Here is a 15820-nt window from a genome sequence, read left to right as displayed (position 1 = left end):
TTAAAGCTTTTGCACATTTACGCGTCAGCTGCCCGTCTTGTTGATGTTGTTGTAGGTGTTGTTCCTGTTCTTGTTGTCATTGTTGTTGCTCGTATATAATAATAAGTGCTCACTCTTCTTCTTGTTTGAACTTCCTTTCTGGTCCCGGCCATGCAAATATTTATATGCCAACGTTGAACTTTGTTGATTACAAAAAAAAGAAAGACCGGAACGAAACGGAACACGAAGAGCGGAGCAACAAAAGTGAAAAGATTTTTTTGTATCCTTCAGATAGGTTTTTTTCCCAGTTCACTAATTTTTTTTTTTGGAAGTAGGTTAAGAGAAAACACAGTTTTTTCAAGGCTTTCGTTTCCTTTGTGAGGAATAAGTTTATTTGGCCAAAGGTCAAGAGTAATACACCCGAAAGTGATGTACTCGTATAAATACTAAATATACACGATCCTTTGCGTGCTATGAGAAATGGCCAAGCGATTTCGGGGCTCCAGTTTTTTGAGGTCAGCCATATATTTCAATTAAAGTTTCACATGCAAAGCATAAAGAATAAAATTCCAACGGCTTGAAGTCAGTTTCTCCTTTTTTTGGCTTGTGAAACTCGAAACTCCATACAGCTCATCGTGCTATAATGCTAATAAAAGATGATTTATGCGTGTGGAAAATGAAGCAAATATTCTGAGGGGCAACTTCCCAGAGAACTTTGTTGTGGTTAATGCGTGCGACTTGCTTCCTGGCCCACAAACAACGTGGCAATATCGACTTTCTAGCCGATGAAGAAGTGGAAAAAGAAGGTAATTAACACGCTGCACAACAGCAGAAGCCACAACACACAAAAACACCTAGAACGTCAGCAAGAACAATGCATAAATCTACTTTCCTGGTTCAATGCGCCTGCTGCGGTTGGCAAACGTGATTAGAAAAGAAAACCAAAAGCGAGGGAGCCACTGGAACTAGTTTTCTTTTTCTCTTCCTATAGAGGAGGTGCATACCTTTAGCATAATGGGAAATCGAAGCCGCCACACAGAACGGTAAAAAGCAGCCGCAACAGTAGAAAGAACTTCAGCTAACCCAAGTTGGTTAGAAAATGGTAAAAGGGGGGCGGAGGAAGCTTAGAAAGTGCTGTGGAAACCGAAGAAGCAGGGCAATGAATCGTTTCGGCCACATTTAAAAGGCTTTTTCTCTTGGCTAAAAAAGCCAGCCAAGCGCGAATTATGCCCATGAAACATGTGTGTTGTAAAAGATACATAAACCACAAACACACAGGGAGTTTGCAATTGAAGTAATTACAAATGCACAGCCATTCTACATTCTAAATGTGCCGAACAAAGGAAGGAAAATGCTGAAAAGAGAGACGTTCGGAGTTGCATGAATGAAAGACCCAAATGCATACACAAATAAATTAGCAACTAAACAAAAAACAAAGCCAACACACATGCCGCTGTGTAATTATGTAAAAATGGAGGGCGCGTGCATCCACAAGATACAAGATACATGCTGCATGCTGCATATGGTTATGGTTGTTTGCCTGGCAACCTAGCAACGTGGCAACACATTTGCACATTTCATTATTTAACAAAAAGAAGCTGGCATGGTGGGGCAATAAAAATGCTGCCTTCCTCACTTTTATTAACATCCATTGAGAGCTGGCTGCCCTAAGCAGGGCTCATTATGCTAAAGCTCCCCATGCTATGTCTATTAAAATTAAAATGCACTGAGCTCGGCTCTTTTTTTTATAATCTTTCATTCGTAAAGTAGGAGAACCGAAATTGCCACACAAAACGGTGAGGAAGGTGGAAGGGGAACTGGTCTGCCACTTCAGTGATTTTCAATATGAAAATGCAGCCAGACAGAGCTGACAGACAGGCAGACAGACGGACGGACAGACAGTCGAAATGGGTAGTGTGGGTCGGGTCTGAATGCATGTTACCGCATGCTTGGATGAATACGAATGCAGGAGCATTATGTGGCAACAGTCAGGGATTGCGGTTTTCAGCCTATGCAAATTAGCAGATATATATATCTGCCATAAACGCGATACATGCGGATAGTAGATAGCCGAGTGCTTGCGTTTATCGAAGCAATTTAAGGAACTCAACGCAAAGATAAGGCCTTTAAAGATATGCACAAAAACAAAAGATGTTCACTACAATGTAGAATGAATGCATTTTCAATTCACATATCACTACACTTCACTTAAATCATTCACAATATGTTTGATATTCGGAGGTCAGAAAAAAGATGCATTTTTTTCATAGTATACTTTTAAGCACTTTTGAAAGTGAATTCAAAACCTTGGAAAAAACAGAGTGAAAATATCAATAGAACATCAATAGAACATCAATAGAACATCAATTAGAACATTCAGAGGAATTTAAGTTCATACATTTTCTCCCTGTGCATCCTCTCAGTCAATTGCAACAGCTGTCGATCCATAAGATATTCAATGCTTCGTGTGCCAAGGTGGTGAGCAAAATGTTTCGATAATCTGTGCTAAACATGCCATGTAAAATGTTGAACAAATCAAAAGATGAGTCCGAAAAGCATGGAAAGTCAAATAAATATTTGAGAAAATACAGCATACATATTTCGTATTCCGAATCCTTTGGCCTCACTGCCACACAAAAAGGCAATTGAATTAGAAATTCTTGAGAAGTTGTCAGTTTAGATAACTGGCAATTTGTATGCGGCGAGCAATTAGAAAATTTTGGGCCTCAAAATAAAATAACAAAATAACAGACACACACGAAGGCGACAGGACATACAGACAGACAGTCAGAGAGATGAGCTGATGAATTTAGTGAGCAGGAGCTTGGCCATGCATACAAAATAAACAAAGAAATACAAAAGATGTTTCCTTATTTATGGCCGAGTCCCAGAAATATATTCAAATATGTAGATTTGCCAAGTTTATTTCACCCTTTCCCTTTTATTTTTGGGCCATGCACATGGCAGAAAGGCAGGAAATAACCGAATTACAGGACACGACCTTTCCCATTTCGACCCCGGCAGCTGGGATCTTTTCGGGGTGAAATTTGTGAAATTTGTTATTTATTTGCAATCCGGGCTTAGTTCTTAATTATTTTCTCTGTGCAACTGTTTTGTAACCAAACAGAAATCTTTTACCATTTCAATTCAATTGGTCTGGTTGGGAAGTAAAATTGAATAATATTATTCTGAAAAATTTGAATATTCTTTTTGGGTAGGGGTTCTATGCCATTTCCAAGTGATTCATGTCAAGTTGCAACACTCAATGCAACGTAATCCTTTGGCCGCCTCTTGTCTGCACTATACGCTCTTGACTTGCAAATTGTTTGCGGTTATGGCTTGCATTGCAAATTCTAAGTAACAGCCGGCTTAATTAAATTAAGCATACACATCCAGCCACGCCCCTAAGCGAGTGAAACGGGGGCGGCGACATCGCATCGCTCATGAATAGGCATTACGTATGCGTTGAAATTTAAGTGGCTTACACACACGCACGTGTCATGTGCACACCATACACCCTACAACCCACACCCCACACACACTTCACATGGACACGGCTTGTTTGCCACTTTTGCATATGTATGACATAATTAGTGTCATAATGACACAGCCAGCACACTCACACTCACACACTCGTCTAGCAGGCTAAAAAGTTGAAAAGTCTCGGAAGAAATGAGCCTAGTAAGGCACACCAGTCATTTGGAATGCTAATAAGATGCCCTACCCACTCATCCTGGCCACCTCAACTAATTTGCATATTTTTCACGCTTTTTGTTGCAGTAAATCACTTAAAAATACATTAAAAATGTTCAACCCAGTGCAGCTGCATCTGTAGTGGACGCCAGGATACGCCAGGATAAGGATTTTCCTTCTCCAACAACAAGGACACTTCTCAGCAAGGTAAGTGAAAATAAATATTATTACTTCTCTTCTTACGCTCTCCTCATAAATATTCATTAAAAATTGTATAATTTATATGCGGGGCTAGCATAAGCGGAAAATAGAAAAAAATCCTTTGGCATCCATTTATTTGTATATCATTAAATATTACAACATTCAATTGAAGCTCAGTTTACATTTAATATATATTTTTTTCTCCTTTGTGGTTTTCTGTTTAATTGAGCATAAAGCGTACTACAAATATAAATAAATTGCATTAAATAAATACGGGTAGACAAAGCGAAAAAAAACATTACAGAAATGAAAACCGCAATTATTTTCACAAATGTGCAGCGCCAACGAATAAAACTAGAAAAGCACTCAAAAAAGAGCACGAAGCACTTCTAAATTTTCAACACTTTTGCCAAAGAGTTCATAACTTTTCTCACTCACTGTCAGCCGCACAACAAAACACACGCCCACACACACACACCTTCGCACACCCATTCTTAGCACTTGTTGTTACTTTTTTATTGCCACCGCTTTTCTCGCTTTTTTTGCGAAATGCAAAATGCGAAAATGCATTGTGACAGCCATTTTTTTTTAAATGTCAACAGGAGGGGCATAAAAAAAGTACGTATACGCCACAAACACTTTGTCGCTGGTGTTGCATAAGGAAAAACACTTTTTAAACATTTTCCGCGGCACTTTTATGGGCGTCTAAAACAAACGGGGCGGAGTGAACAAAAAATGTCTGGAAAGCTTTACGCGGCGGCAACTATTAATATACTTCTGTTTTTCTAGTAGATGTGGGTGCGTGAAAAGGAACTTAGATATGTAAGAAAAATCTTTTCAGGCAATTACCCATGAAAAGTAGTTTTTTTCTATCACTAGGTTGTGTAATTAATCACAAAGGTGTCTAAAAGAATGCAATGAAAAAATTAAGTGGTAAAAAAATATTACAGCATACTTTTAGGTGGGCGATTTTAAAACCCTGGGTGTTATATTAAATATATAAAAACTCTTCTTAATATGGTTATATATAGGTTATTTACTCACAAAACGGCTCACGAGCTCATCTCTAAAAGCAATTCACACCCACAACCCCAAATTGTCACCCGAAAAAACATAAAGAAGACACTTTGCCCCTAGCAGCATGCAACACTCTAGCAATATATGCTTGCTCGAATACCATTTTTTGAGCTTAGCTGCAACTCCGCCACTTTTTGCCACATGCAACACAGTAGTTCTCCGAAATGGCAGACAAATTATGCGTTAAGGGCGCATCCCTGCGGCTCAAAAAGAGCTGAAGAATTTAATTAAATTTGCACAAAGTTAGCAGAGGGCATGAAAAAAAACCAAACTGACCAGGGGAACTCTGCGAAAAAGCCGAGCACTGACAACCTAAAATGGCAGGAGTGAAAAATGGTGAAAATGTTTAAATTTCGCACATGGTTTTCAATTCGACGCGCTGCTAGAAAGGCCAGCTTTAGAGCTCACTTAATTGGTTTTCAACGGGAAAAAGCACCGCTGACCGCAAATTAAAATAAAAATGCAGGCCTGTCCAAAAACCAAAGGCCAGCCGAAGAATAAGCAAAGTGGCTATGGCCATACAAAATTTAAATTGCATGGCCAATTCGCCATTCGCCAAAGGACAAACAACATAATGCAGCGACGGCTTATTTGACTTTATGCAAATTGATTGCATAAATAATTTATGATTAAGGATCGGGCAATAATTTGCCAATTTAAATGCACAATTAGTTTAATTGATGCGCTGTCACACGCCCACCAAAAAAGCACAAACGAAACGAAAAAACACACGGCCGTCAAATTGCTGCAATCCGAGCGAAACAAACTCGACGACTCGGTATTTGACAAATAAATAATAAAATGTTTATTTCCATTTCGAAAATGTTGCCATGTTGACAGGCCGGCCAGTACATAATTATGCAAAATTCAGCACCAGCTTCAGCCTCAGCGCCAGTGCAAATAAATAAATAAAATAAAGTTCCAAACAAGCGACTGCAATTAAAATTAAAAATTAACAAAATATTTTTGCCAGCATTATAATCGCACACAAGCACACATAAAATTAACACCCGCACATGCCTGGCATCGAGTTAAAGCTCATTAAATTTGCATTTGCATACGAAATACATAGTTTCAACACCTCCCCTGCTCGGCCAAAAAATAAAATAAACCCATTCCACGCCGCCCTTCTTAGCCAGAAAATATAAATTTTAACGAAAAACCAATTAATGCAGCCAAGCGGCCTGGCTGGCTGCTCCTGATGATGTTCGTCCTGCAACTAAAATGTTTTCTATATATGCACAAATATGTAAATGTACAAAATTTCATGTGAATTACCATCAAATTATTTTTCGGTCGGTTTTTCACGTCATTCCGGCTAAAATTCCCAGCCAACAATTATGCTAAATATTTGTGTGCTTATGGCAGCTGCCGTTTGCAAATATTAAAGTCTAATTAAAAGGAAATTACCAGTCGGTATTCCTCATAATTAATTGCTTTAAATTGGTAGATTAACCTGTGATTCGAGATAAAAAAAAGTCAAAATTTCACTTAATTCAGAGAGAATTGAGGCAAATTCCACATTGGCACCCTTTCAACCTTCAACCCTGCACAGTCTTCCATCAGAAGTTTTTATTTACTTATGTTCTTTATGCACTTTCCACTGAGTCTGACTCGTTTTTCCCCGTGGAACGTTCATTAAGTTCGAGTGTTGGTCACAAACGTTGCGCATAAAGTGCACTTTGCGAATTCGCGCATTTTTATGACAAGATTTCAGCTTTTCATTTGAAACCAAAAGGCCACGCAACTCCCACCCGCCACCTATTAAGGCTGTAACGAAATTTTTTATTTACTTTCTTTTATTTGCACTTTGATTTAATGGCCATAAAAATGCGGGGCGAAGGAGCAAAGTGAACGCGCGTGCATAAAAATCACAAGGCACGCTGTGAATTTTAATACAACGCTGCGTATACGTAATGATTTCACTTTGGTCGTCGCCATTTTGATTTTCATTTGGCTGTTTCCGTTGTTGTTGCTATAACTACCATCAGGCGAATAACTGCTGACTTTAATTCTCCCTTTTTTCGCCCTGCAATTGAAACATGAAATTGCATTTATTGTGCGGCAACAATGCAAACAGGACTCCATTCTGACAGGATCCTGGAAAACTGCGTCCCCCAAAAAGTAGGCAGTGATTTTTGATTTATCACCGCACTACGCATGTGTGTGTTTGCCCGAGGGCATCGGCACTGGCATCGGCATATAAATATAATAAATACTTATGTACATAAATTGAAATGAAGTGCCAGGCACTTTTGTGACCGTTTCAGAGATTTTAATCTTTATTTATCGCCTCTGCGGTGGGCATTGTCCTCAGGGCTCATCCGGCTCTTTTGCGGCTATTGGTGAAATTTATGTTAAGCAGGGATGCCTCTCAGCTTTTCTGATAAATGTTTATAACTCTATAAACGCATTTAGGCAATACATCAACACACATGTCCATTTTAAATGTTAATCAAAGCGGCAGCCCAAATCTATCAATATTTATACATATTTAATGCCCATCCCTAGAGGCAAAAAATAAAAAATCTAGACCATATAACAATAAATAACCAAAATCTGAATGGGGCCAAAAAAACGCCAAAATCGTATGGTTTCGAGAGCCGACAATGAAGGACAATCAATACTTTTTTCTGGCCGCTGCAAAACCAAGTCGGACATTCATCGGATGTGGTGACGGTTTGTCTGTCTGTCGTCCTTCGTCCTTCGTCCTGTGTGTGCAACTCGTTGCATAAAGCAATCAGTGCAAATATACACACAAAATTGTGCTTTTACAAATAAATATTGCATTGGGATTAAGCCTGTCACAGATAACTCTATTCACATGGAATGAGTTTCGTTTTTTTTTTGGACTGAAATTTCGGAAGTGTAACGCGGAAATATGTTTTGTGTTTGGCTACACTTTTTTAGTTGAACCAAAAATTGTGTTACTTATGCAAACTAAAAACATGATTTTACACCTGAAAATATACAGAAGAATTTGTGGCATAAAAAACTATTTTAAAAATTGTCAATTTCCCTTATGCATACAATATTTTCAATCAATTAGGGGTCTGGAAATAAATAGCTCGTTATTTAAATAGGACTTTAATGTGTTACTGTTTTTCAAATTAATTTAATTAAAGAACTAACAACACTTTCAGAAGTATTAAGTTACGAAATTTGATAATATAAATAGATGTTCCTCTAATTAATCAATCACAATCACTTCTATTTGGAAAGTCTTCCATCTATTTCCCCGTCAATAAAGTTAAACTTAAAATGTTAATAACAAATCATCCAGATTTATCCAATATACGAAACTATATAAAATACCTTTCCATCCACTTTACTTTTACAATCACTTCTAGTTGGAAAATCTTCCATATATTTTCCCGATAAAAGTGTTAAAGTTTTCCGTCGCCGAGCTAAGTGCGAATGGCGCCAACGAAACTGGCTAAAGTGTCTTAATTATCGATGCAACTGTGGGTTTTCCGTCTGTTGCCAAAAATTGATGGCCCCCTATATTGGAACTCAACCGAAGAAGAAAACACCCCGACCAAAAAGGAAGCAATAACTAGAGCTTAAATGGCCAACGAAACAGCGGGTCGAATGCGTTTATTTATAACAAGTGCAAAATGCGCACAATTAGCGCTATATATGGCATCATCGGCCAATGGAGGGGATATAATCAAGGCAGGCATGCCATTTAAGGCCCCTAGTTCTATGGAACTTTAAACGTGACTCACATTTCAAAAAGGGGAGATGGGCAAGGAGTTTGGCTGGCGAATTAAGCTGCAAATTATGAGGGCCGGCAAGAATATGGAGACGACAGGCAGAATAAACAGAAATCAGGAAAGCATAAAAATGCCCAGCGAGACAGCGAGATGGAGACAAAGCGAAAGCCAAAGTTTGAATGCAGCGGAACGAAAAATTAAGTAGTTGGTTCGGTTCGGTTTGGTTAGGAACCTGTCCCCAGAAGATGGAAGACAGCCCAGAGAACTGCTGGAGAACCTGGGGGCTCCTCCATCGTTTCGTAATTGAAGTGTACGCGTGCGTCCCCTGGCAATCGGACTTGGCCACTTGGCTACTTGGCCACACTTGGCGGATTGTCGGTGGGTTGGCTGTGGCTGAGGATGGTCCGAAGTGGGTTGGGTTGGCCAGGCAGCATTATGCTGTATTATTTACAATATGAGGGCCAGCCACTTGGGCACATACCCGTACATTCGCGAATACCCATAGCATTGCTGCCCCATAAAATGCTGTTTAAACGAACGCCGGTCGAGCGTGCAATGGACGACATTTTCATTTACGATGCCAGCGGCTCGAGGAGGTGAAGCAGGCCAAATTGAATGCCGACTGGGTGTCTATTATTTTATTCCTATTCTGCCGGCAGTCCCCCAGAACAGTAAAGCAAACTGAAGCAGGAGGTGGCTGAGTGGTATGAGTAACAGACCCCGTCCACCCATCCAGTTGTTTATTTATGTGATGGACTGTGCGTGTGTGGAAGTTGCAGATAAATTTACTTAGCCGCCCCGAGGAGAAGCGCTCCAGTTGAGCAACTCTGCCGGAGCTTAAGGAAATGACAAGTTGCAAGTGGAAGAGTGGACTTGGCCCGGGAGATTGATGGTGCTGGGATAATGAAGCGGGGCAGAAGGCGCGGAGCTGGCGAAGATGTGTCCCACCTTTGTTCACCCACACGGAAAAAAAGAATATGCCTCTATTTTAAAGATCAGATTATTTCCATGTTTTAGTTTTGATATACCATTTTCATCCTTACAAATTTCCAATATTAATAATAGCTAAAATAATTAAAATGTTCTTAAAGATTTTAATGTATTTTAAAATTCTTTTTATATCCATATTATTATAAAAACTGAAAAAATCATAAGGATCTAAAAAAAAATACAGAAAACAAAACCATAAATAAATTATTATAAATTTATTAAAAATTTAATGAAGCTTACTTTTTAAACTATACCACTTCACTCCGTTTTTGTTCTTACTTACATAAATCTCAAAAAGAAAAGTTTTAGAATCAGTAACTAATGTTTGCTTTCTGCTAAAATCTAGGTGTTTAAAAATCTAGAAGTAAAATTCTTATTTTAAAAAGATATCCATTTAGCATATTTAATTTTGTGTGTATGCTCTTGAGTTTGTGTGCAGTGCGTCATCGCCTGGCGAGTGGAAATCAATTTACGTTAAATGTTTGCCCATCCACCGAATCTAAACACGGCTAGCCACATCAACCTGGGCTGACAGGATGTGGGCTAAGTGAGCCAAGGAGCCAGTGGGGTGGAGGAGCGATGGATTGGAGGAGGAGCAGTCAACCGCAGTGTATCCATTTGAGTGACTTTGGGGCTGGGCTGCGGATGAGATCGGGGCTCGAGCCACGAGAGCAAACAATCGACCACTGGCGCTTCTGCGTTTTCCGTGGCTGGCAAACAACTGGCTGTGCAGCAAAAACATCATCATCATCATCATCGTCATTGTATCCTCATCGACCTGGCCAACAACAGTGGGGCCTATTAAACTTGAATGCGTCACGCATGCTTGCTGGTTCTTTTGCCTCGAGAGCTGCCTTCCAGCTCCTCAAACTGCTCGACCTCCCCTCCTGCTCCGCAATTTTCCATGGGCTCAACAAGTTTTTGCATTTGTCTCGGGCACGAGCGCATTATGCTAAAAACTTTGCGCAAAACTTGGGACGACAACATGATTAACAGACAAATGACATTACAAAGCCTTTCACTTGGCGACTTCTCCTCACTTTGGAGGAAAATGGAAAAAAAAACTGCATCATCGCCCTGCTGCCTTTCTATTTCGCAGACAATGAGCTGGCTTTCAACGAGATCTGGAGAGGAGGCCCTTTGCGAATACATATATATGGTATGTGTGTGGGGCAGATTTGGGGGGAGGAATGCGCAAATCAGGTCTTAACCCCTTTTCTTTCATCTGCTTAGCCGTCTTCTGTCTTCTGTCTGCCGTAACTTGAACTTTCAGTGAGCCGTGCAGCTGGCAAGAGTAATGAGTGAGCGAGTATCTTATGGATTTGTCGCTGACTTTGAAGTTCGTTTTTGTTCGCTTCTGAAAACTTGAGCCCTACTCTCCAGATGCATTTACTAATAGAAATTTTAAATTTAAATGCCAGCATTTCTTGCACTCATCTGCTCATCTACTCATCTCCTCATCTTGGGCGAAAAAAACTCGCCCTGCCTTCGGCGGTTTGCACTTAACGCAAAAGGCGTTACAGCGTAAGCAGCTTCGAGATATTTTCAATTCACTGCGGCTCGAGTACTTTCGAGTTATATATCTTAAGTCCATCCTCTTCCACTTCGTCTGCCTCTGGAATTTTGATGCGCTTTGGCGAAAATTCTGCAGAAAGTGTAAGCCATAAATAATGAAAGCGGACTTAATGTATTCATCCGAAAGGATGTCTTAACCTTGCGATGTTTGTGCATAATTAGCCGGAGCTTGCAACTTGGGAGTAATTCCAGGAAGATGTTCTACATTTATCACTGCGTTTTCATTAGGCACAGGGCAATAAGTATTAATTGCAAGTGGTAATTTATGAGAGGTTTCCCAGAAGTCATTGTAGATTTTTCATAAAAGAATTATGTTTAAAGTGATTTGATTGAGTTTGGTGACCCCGATCTTTTCTTTGGGTGTACTGACTTTCCAGGTTTTTTTCTTTGATATGTGTTTTTCGTGTCTTTATATATTATTCTTCAAAATAAACATTATTTTTTTAAATATGGAAAAGGCAAAGAAAGATTTGATTGAGTTTGGTGACCCCGACTTCAAGATTTTTGGTTGTTTTACAGGTTTTTGAATTTCTTTTTTAAATATTATTTCCCTTGTCTATAGTAAGTCCCTCCACTCAATTGTGTTGAGGCAAACACATTGCCAATCACATATTGAACAGTTTCCAATTCTGCGATATTAAGACCCGCTTAGAGACTCTTCACATGCCGCCCCCGAAAAACATCTTGAGATGGAGTCGAGTACACAGATGTTTACTTAAAGCTTCGGTTTGGCAATACATTGGCCCATCTGGCTGGCTATATAAACATGTCTCGGCTGCCTGTTCACCAAAGTGTTGGAGGCGATGCCTGTAAAACCAGAAACATGGGGCCAAAAGACTTGCAAAAGTTTTTGGGGGAATTGAAATCCTTTGGCAAACAACCAAGCAGTACTGCACACACATACGTATTGGAAAAGGGGGAAAATGAAACATTGCCAGTGCAGTGGGATACAAAAACCGCACTTGGCCAGACTTTCCGTTTCCTAGGAAATTCTGGGAAATGGAAAATGGTCGAAAGAAGGGGAGGGGGGGGGGGCTTTTTCCCCTCACTACAACTGTACTTCACATGCGTGTAAGAACTTTTCTGAAGCATTTGTAAGTTTTTAATAAGAAATTGTTAAACAACTTGTTCTGGTTTTTTTTTTCGTCCTTGGTTCTCTTTAGGAGTTTTCTAGAGGCTGCTGCTGCCGCTTGGCAGAAATTGTAGTAATTAGTCATGTTGATTGATGAACGAACGCAATGTGTGTGTGTGTGTGTTGTTTTACTCGTATTTCCTCTCCTGATATTGCAAAAATTAATTTAAAGGGCGAACAATATGTCAACGCCATTTAAACACTTTGGCATTTGCCGTAATCCCGACAGTCGAGCATTAAGAAAACTTAACCATTAAATGGGTGGCGGTGCAGGCATCCGGGAAAGCCAATTTTCAAGAGCACACTGCGGGCGGTAGGACTATTAAACATCAGTCGGTGGTTGGGTGGCCGGGTGGTTGGGGTTTTCCTTTGGAGGAAGGCTTACATTGTGTGTGCTCCTTGGGTGAGCAATAAAAATCCAAGGTGGAAAAGCAAGGAGCAAGGAGCCAGGAGCCGGGAGGAGCTTTCTAAACCCACACAACCTCATCATGCCATGCCTGCGGTTGTAATTTAGTGTGCCTAATGAATTTAGTACCGTTACATACCGGAAGTGAGCATGTGAGTGCAAAAATGCGCACTCGACTGGAATGTCTGTGAATCTCCATGGGGTGTACGGGGGTGTATGTGTGTCTATATGCGTATGGGTGCTACGTGCTGGTATTGAGGTTTTCCCTGCTTTCCCCAGTATCCTGTGAGCTGTTTGTGAAAATGTGTGAAAAATCTGCGCTCTGGCAAAACTTCGTTAACCTTTATTAACGACACGGAGCGTCTAATTAAACAAGACAAAATTTTAAATCGAGCGTAACGCTTGCTCAGGTATATGTACACTGCAAAAAGGGGATAATACAAATAAATATAAAATAAATAAACAAAAGTGTAATGTTTTGTAAACTAATATATGAATATATATGTATCAATGTAAAAAATATTACATAGAAATGTAGATATTATGTTATATTCAGCTTAAACCTTTTATATCAACAATTAAAAAGATAAGTTAGCCAATATTTAAATAAAACAAGAAATCTTAGAACATTCTAAGTTCCTTTTTTCAGTGTACATATATGCAGGTTCATAATTTCCCAACATGTGTGTGAGCGTGTGAAATGAGCAATTATTTTTAATTGCCTAGCGGGATTAAATTGGGTGCCATGGCAGGATTCAATTAATTGGCAGGGCGCTTCTAAAAAGTAAACCAAGGCAAAAGGCAACACTTCTGGCTTGATTGCCCTGAGTAAATGTTGCCTGTTCCACTTGGAGGAGTTGGGTGGAAATGGTTCCGCTCCAGGCGAGATGTCAACAAACGGGGCACAATTCGCCCAGATTAGATTGCATAAACAAAACGCGCTCGGGATATCAATGCGGATTGAAGGAGGTTCCAGGATTCGGGTCCCGAGGATCCCAGGTTCCAGCTCGTTGCTGGATATTTACACGGCCAGCGTGGCATAAAAGCGAAAAGTAATTTTCCTAAGTGAATATAAATGTTTAAAATCTTGCCAAGAAAACCAGCAGCAACAGCAAGAAAAGCAAACTGACTTGGCCAGAGAGAGGAAATTTAAAAGGCAAAACAGTGCGGGCGAAGGTAGTTTCGTCTAGGTCCACTCATTGGGTGCAAAAGTGCTTAAAGTTTAATGGGAAATTGAAAATGGCCACTGTGCTGCCAGTGCAGGTGCCCAAAAAACAAGGTGTCGACTTTGGTTTCTACTGGTTTCTGGCCCAAACAAAGCGTGTCTATTTTGCCATCTAATAGCTTAAGGGGCCATACTGCTAACTCAAGTCGATATCTGCAATCTGATGGCCGGCAAACACTTAGCACACACAATGCCTTCAATTTGCAATAACTATTAGCATAAGCATTGGCAATATTTCGATAGACAAACACTTTTCAAAACAAATAACCTGTCTCACGTTACGCATCTTGAAAATCTTGAAAAATCTTTAAAGTGTCCAGAAAGCACAAGTGCATATTATTCGCTCGGCCAAAAATTTTGATTAAATTTTGCGATTTAACAAGCGCAACTAAGGATTTTAAGGGGGCTGAAAATCAATATTATCTTGCCAGCCAGCGGCAAACCCGGCAAAATTTCATCATTGTTCGGTCCTAATTAATGAGGAAAAGTCACCAATTTGAAAATCAAATTACAGCGCGCATAATTAAATTGCCTTATCAAAATTTCATTCAAAAGCCTCTGTTTTCCGAAGGAGGCTGGGTAAGAAGACGAGACTTTTTTTTAGATTTATTTTTAGGCAAAAGGACAGTTGACAGTAAATGCAATATGGCCTAAAGTTGCCAATTTTCGGGAGCGACAGCTAGAAGGCCAAAAAGTTTTAATTGAATTCCTTTCAAATTGTACGTAATGGGCACAATTAAATTGTCACCATCAGATTGAGAGGAAGACTCTTCAAGGAGTTGGATGGCTGGATGGCTGGATAGCTGGCGAGCTCAAGTTCTGGAGGAGAGCTTTGCTTTTGGCACAAAATCTCGTATTATGCAGCACTCGAGCGCATGACAAATTCATTAAATGCACAAAGACCGTAAAGTGCCCCACTGTCCAAGGGGGCAAAAGGACGAAGGAAAGCGTTTTACAAAATTTTATACACTCCCTGACCGTAATTACACCACACACAGGGGTGGGGGTGGGGTTTTGTTGCAGGGATTACAGGGTATGCCAGGACGAAAGGAGGAACAGTGGTAGGGCGTGGTTTCGAGGTGAGCCAACCATGAAATGCAACATGGCCCAGGAAGCGAGGAGCCAAAAGGATGTGTGTGCTTGTGCCATATTTATGCACGACTAGGTGTCGCCTGTATGTGTCCTTTTTGTTACCCAGCAGTCCTCGGCATTTTCCACGCTCCTCATTTAAATTAAATTCATTTTTCGGCATATGCGTGCCCTGCTAATGAAATATTTTGAACGCGGCGCTGTCAAAAATTCTGACTCGCGCTTAATTAACTGTCCCTGATTAAGCCGCATTCAAGAGACTTTACGCCCCCAACGAGCACATTTCGCCCAGCTTATACTCCATCAAGGAACGGCAAATGTTTACGTTTCCTGCCTTATTTCACTCACATATAATTACAAAAATGTTCTTACCGCCTCCAAGTCACAGCCTTTTCATTACATTTCGAACATTCGGCGTACAACCTGTCATTATGATAATGACAAATGCGATAAAGTTTTCTTCAAACTCAACTGCTATTAGTTACGGAGCGTGCACTGAGAGAAAAAAGTGTTGAAAACCCAGAAAAAAATCCTAACTTTATTTAATAAGGGGTAATAGTAACATAATCCTAAATCATAAGGTATATCAAAACGTGATAAAGATACATAAATCATATAGAGATTAGGAGCAAATATGTCTATGTTTATAAGTTTGGAATACATTTATTTAAGCTGTCTTTGTGATACATTTAAAATAACACATTTCTAATAAACCCACTTATTTTGCTTACTTTCAG

The 15820-nt window shown here is 39.9% G+C and overlaps 1 long non-coding RNA gene across 1 annotated transcript in view; it reads left to right on the top strand.

The window, feature by feature from the left end:
* LOC139352989 (uncharacterized) overlaps window positions 1–3882 on the top strand; it is a 28817-nt gene extending 24935 nt beyond the window's left edge. Inside the window, exon 2 of the long non-coding RNA XR_011604059.1 lies at window positions 3760–3882. This is a non-coding gene — a long non-coding RNA (uncharacterized lncRNA). The remainder of the gene's footprint in view (window positions 1–3759) is intronic.
* Window positions 3883–15820: the final 11938 nt, after the last annotated feature.

This window comes from Drosophila suzukii, chromosome 3 (assembly GCF_043229965.1).
Source record: "Drosophila suzukii chromosome 3, CBGP_Dsuzu_IsoJpt1.0, whole genome shotgun sequence".
NCBI classification, from domain to species: domain Eukaryota; kingdom Metazoa; phylum Arthropoda; class Insecta; order Diptera; family Drosophilidae; genus Drosophila; species Drosophila suzukii.
Note: the sequence above shows the minus strand (reverse complement) of the source record. Positions and strands in the feature narration are given on the sequence as shown.